This window comes from Penaeus chinensis, chromosome 27 (assembly GCF_019202785.1).
Source record: "Penaeus chinensis breed Huanghai No. 1 chromosome 27, ASM1920278v2, whole genome shotgun sequence".
Classification (NCBI taxonomy): domain Eukaryota; kingdom Metazoa; phylum Arthropoda; class Malacostraca; order Decapoda; family Penaeidae; genus Penaeus; species Penaeus chinensis.
In genome coordinates, this window is record NC_061845.1 from 18872223 (window position 1) to 18877222 (window position 5000).

At 58.7% G+C, this 5000-nt stretch overlaps 1 protein-coding gene across 1 annotated transcript in view; it reads right to left on the reverse strand.

Annotated features, from left to right (window-relative positions):
* LOC125039803 overlaps window positions 1–4886 on the reverse strand; it is a 27387-nt gene extending 22501 nt beyond the window's left edge. Inside the window, exon 1 of the mRNA XM_047634098.1 lies at window positions 4776–4886. The gene's annotated coding sequence lies outside the window, so the exon portion shown is untranslated. The remainder of the gene's footprint in view (window positions 1–4775) is intronic.
* Window positions 4887–5000: the final 114 nt, after the last annotated feature.

Sequence of the window (5000 nt, forward strand, 5' to 3'; positions counted from 1 at the left end):
ATACTCGGCGCTTGCCTGCGTGCCCCTCCCGTGCTCCCCCCTTTCCTCCCTTCCCTCCCGTGCCCCTCCCTTCCCTCCCTTCCCTCCCTTCCCTCCCTTTCCTCCCTTTCCTCCCTTTCCTCCCTTCCCTCCCTTTCCTCCCTTTCCTCCCTTTCCTCCCTTCCCTCCCTTTCCTCCCTTCCCTCCCTTTCCTCCCTTCCTCCCTTTCCTCCCTTCCTCCCTTCCTCCCTTTCCTCCCTTTCCTCCCTTCCCTCCCTTTCCTCCCTTCCCTCCCTTTCCTCCCTTTCCTCCCTTCCCTCCCTTTCCTCCCTTTCCTCCCTTTCCCCCCTTTCCTCCCTTCCCTCCCTTTCCTCCCTTCCCTCCCTTTCCTCCCTTTCCTCCCTTCCCTCCCTTACCTCCCTTTCCTCCCTTACCTCCCTTTCCTCCCTTCCCTCCCTTTCCTCCCTTTCCTCCCTTCCCTCCCTTTCCTCCCTTTCCTCCCTTTCCCCCTTTCCTCCCTTCCCTCCCTTCCCTCCCTTTCCTCCCTTCCCTCCCTTCCCTCCCTTCCCTCCCTTTCCTCCCTTCCCTCCCTTTCCTCCCTTCCCTCCCTTTCCTCCCTTTCCTCCCGTGCTCCCCCCTTTCCTCCCTTCCCTCCCTTTCCTCCCTTCCCTCCCTTTCCTCCCTTCCCTCCCTTTCCTCCCTTCCCTCCCTTTCCTCCCTTCCCTCCCTTTCCTCCCTTCCCTCCCTTTCCTCCCTTCCCTCCCTTCCTCCCTTTCCTCCCTTCCCTCCCTTTCCTCCCTTCCCTCCCTTTCCTCCCTTCCCTCCCTTTCCTCCCTTTCCTCCCTTCCTCCCTTTCCTCCCTTCCCTCCCTTTCCTCCCTTCCTCCCTTTCCTCCCTTTCCTCCCTTCCCTCCCTTTCCTCCCTTCCCTCCCTTTCCTCCCTTCCCTCCCTTTCCTCCCTTACCTCCCTTTCCTCCCTTACCTCCCTTTCCTCCCTTCCCTCCCTTTCCTCCCTTCCCTCCCTTTCCTCCCTTCCCTCCCTTTCCTCCCTTCCCTCCCTTTCCTCCCTTCCTCCCTTTCCTCCCTTCCTCCCTTTCCTCCCTTCCTCCCTTTCCTCCCTTCCCTCCCTTTCCTCCCTTCCCTCCCTTTCCTCCCTTCCCTCCCTTTCCTCCCTTCCCTCCCTTTCCTCCCTTTCCTCCCTTTCCTCCTTTCCTCCCTTCCTCCTTTCCTCCCTTTCCTCCCTTTCCTCCCTTTCCTCCCTTTCCTCCCTTTCCTCCCTTTCCTCCCTTTCCCTCCCTTTCCTCCCTTCCTCCCTTTCCTCCCTTCCTCCCTTTCCTCCCTTCCCTCCCTTCCTCCCTTTCCTCCCTTCCCCCTTCCCTCCCTTTCCTCCCTTCCCTCCCTTTCCTCCCTTCCTCCCTTTCCTCCCTTTCCTCCCTTCCCTCCCTTTCCTCCCTTTCCTCCTTTCCTCCCTTCCCTTCCTTTCCTCCCTTTCCTCCTTTCCTCCCTTTCCCTTCCTTTCCTCCCTTTCCTCCCTTCCCTCCCTTTCCTCCCTTCCTCCCCTTTCCTCCCTTCCCTCCCTTTCCTCCGTCCTTCCCTCCCTCCCTCCCTTTCCTCCCTTCCCTCCCTTTCCTCCTTCCCTCCCTTTCCTCCCTTCCCTCCCTTTCCTCCCTTCCCTCCCTTTCCTCCCTTCCCTCCCTTTCCTCCCTTCCCTCCCTTCCTCCCTTCGTCCTTCCTCCTTTCCTCCCTTCCCTCCCTTTCCTCCCTTTCCTCCCTTCCCTCCCTTTCCTCCCTTCCCTCCCTTTCCTCCCTTCCCTCCCTTTCCTCCCTTTCCCTCCCTTTCCCTCCCTTCCCTCCCTTCCCTCCCTTTCCTCCCTTTCCTCCCTTCCTCCTTTCCCTCCCTTTCCTCCCTTCCTTCCCCTTTCCTCCCTTCCCTCCCTTTCCTCCCTTCCCTCCCTTCCCTCCCTTTCCTCCCTTCCCTCCCTTTCCTCCCTTCCCTCCTTCCCTCCCTTTCCTCCCTTTCCTCCCTTTCCTCCCTTCCCTCCCTTTCCTCCCTTCCCTCCCTTTCCTCCCTTCCCTCCCTTTCCTCCCTTCCCTCCCTTCCTCCCTTTCCTCCCTTCCCTCCCTTTCCTCCCTTCCCTCCCTTCCTCCCTTTCCTCCCTTCCTCCCTTCCTCCTTGCTCCCTCCCTTTCCTCCCTTCCCTCCCTTTCCTCCCTTCCCTCCCTTTCCTCCCTTCCCTCCCTTCCCTCCCGTGCTCCCCCCTTTCCTCCCTTCCCTCCCTTTCCTCCCTTCCCTCCCTTTCCTCCCTTCCCTCCCTTTCCTCCCTTCCCTCCCTTCTCCTCCCTTCCTCCCTTCCTCCCTTCCTCCCTTTCCTCCCTCCCTCCCTTCCCTCCCTTCCTCCCTTCCCTCCCTTTCCTCCCTCCTCCCTTCCTCCCTTCTCCTCTCCCTTTCCTCCCTTTCCTCCCTCCCTCCCTTCCCTCCCTTCCCTCCTTTCTCCCTTCCTCCCTTTCCCTCCCTTTCCTCCCTCTCCCTCCCTTCCTCCCTTCCCTCCCTTTCCTCCCTTCCCTCCTCCTTCCTCCCTTCCCTCCCTTCCTCCCTTCCCTCCCTTTCCTTTCCTCCCTTTCCTTCCCTTTCCCTCCTTTCCTCCCTTCCTTCTCCTCCTCCTTTCCTCCCTTCCCTCCCTTCCTCCCTTCCCTCCTTCCCTTCCCTCCCTTCCTCCCTTCCCCTTCCCTTTCCTCCTTCCTCCCTTCCTCCCTTCCCTCCTCCTTCCTTCCTCCCTCCTCCTCCCTTCCCTCCCTTCCTCCCTTCCTCCCTTCCCTCCTGCTCCCCCCTTCCTTCCCTTCCTCCCTTCCTCCCTTTCCTCTCTCTCCCTCCTTCCTCCCTTCCTCCCTTCCTCCCTTCCTCCCTTTCCCCTTCCCTCTCCTTCTCCTCCCTTCCTCCCTTTCCCTCCCTTCCCTCCCTTTCCTCCCTTTCCTCCCTTCCCTCCCTTTCCTCCCTTCCCTCCCTTTCCCTCCCTTTCCTCCCTTCCTCCCTTTCCTCCTCTCCTCCCTTTCCTCCCTTCCCTCCCTTTCCCTCCCTTCCCTCCTTTCCTCCCTTCCCTCCCTTCCTCCCTTCCCTCCCTTTCCTCCCTTCCCTCCCTTTCCTCCCTTCCCTCCCTTTCCCTCCCTTCCCTCCCTTCCCTCCCTCTCCCCCCTTTCCTCCCTTCCCTCCCTTTCCTCCCTTCCCTCCCTTCCTCCCGCCCCTCCCTTCCCTCCCTTCCCCTGTCCCCCCTTTCCCTCCCTTCCTCCCCTTCCCTCCCTTCCCTCCCTTTTCCCTCCCTTCCTCCCTTCCCTCCCTTTCCTCCCGTCTCCCCTTTCCTCCCTTCCCTCCCTTTCCTCCCTTCCCTCCCTTTCCTCCCGTGCCCCTCCCTTTCCTCCCTTCAATCCCGTGCCCTCCCTTTCCTCCCTCTCTCCCTGCCCCCCTTTCCTCCCTTCCCTCCCGTCCCCTCCCTTCCTCCCTGCCCTCCCTTTCCTCCCTTCCCTTCCGTCCCCTCCCTTTCCTCCCTCCCCTCTGCCCCTCCCTTTCCTCCCTTCCATCCCCTGCCCCTCCCTTTCGTCCCTTCCCTCCCGTGCCGCTGCCTTTCCTCCCTTCCCTCCCGTGCCCCTCCCTTCCTCCCTTCCCTTCCGTGCCCCTCCCTTTCCTCCCTTCCCTTCCGTGCCCCTCCCTTCCCTTCCTTCCCTCCCGTGCCCCTCCCTTTCCTTCCTTCCCTCCCGTGCCCCTCCCTTCGCTCCCGTGCCCCTCCCTTCCCTCCCGTGCCCCTCCCTTCCCTTCCGTGCCCCTCCCTTTCCTCCCTTCCCTTCCGTGCCGCTTTCTTTCCTCCCTTCCCTCCCGTGCTCCCCCCTTTCCTCCCGTGCTCCTCCCTTTCCTCCCTTCCCCCCCGTGCCCCTCCCTTCCCTCCCGTGCCCCTCCCTTTCCTCCCTTCCCTCCCGTGCCCCTCCCTTTCCTCCCTTCCCTTCCGTGCCCCTCCCTTCCCTCCCTTCCCTCCCGTGCCCCTCCCTTTCCTTCCTTCCCTCCCGTGCCCCTCCCTTCCCTCCCGTGCCTATCCCTTCCCTTCCGTGCCCCTCCCTTTCCTCCATTTCCTCCCTTCCCTTCCGTACCCCTCCCTTTCCTCCATTTCCTCCCTTCCCTTCCATGCCGCTCCCTTTCCTCCCTTCCCTCCCGTGCCCCTCCCTTCCCTCCCGTGCCCCTCCCTTTCCTCCCTTCCCGCCCGTGCCCCTCCCTTTCCTCCCTTCCCTCCCGTGCCTCTCCCTTCCTTTCCGTGCCCCTCCCTTTCCTTCCTTCCCTCCCGTGCCTCTCCCTTCCTTTCCGTGCCCCTCCCTTTCCTTCCTTCCCTCCCGTGCCCCTCCCTTCCCTTCCGTGCCCCTCCCTTCCGTCACTACTAAGAGGGAGGGAAATTGAAAAAAATGATAACTTCAGCAAAAATTAATTTGTCATTTTACAAAGTTTTCTTATTACCATTTACATTTATTTTGTGCTGCTTTAATATATATATATATATATATATACATATTTATATATATATATATATATATATATATATATATATATATATATATATATATATATATATTGTCGGTTCATATCCCTCATATCTTATCGATGCGCGCAAAAAAAGTTATCATGTTGTAGGTAGCAACACTCCAATCATTAGAAATGGCCGGGCTACTACTTTGCACTAGAATTAACGATCGTATTTTTCTCTTAGCATTTTCTTCACTCAGGGTGACAGGTGAACATTCAAAATAGATTAAATCACTTCACCTTCATCGATCTGTAGAGAAGAGACCACAGCGAAAAAATAAATCACTGAGAGAGTGGAAAGGCAGTAAGTGTGCCGGGCCATTCCTGGGCACAGAGACGACTGACGCTCACTCGGTCTTTGATTTTCTGTCTCAATAATCTTATCTTATCGCCGTCTTGGCATTTATCTTGTCTAAGTACCAGATCTCTTATTTGAGGTAAATTATACATTTACAGATCACACAG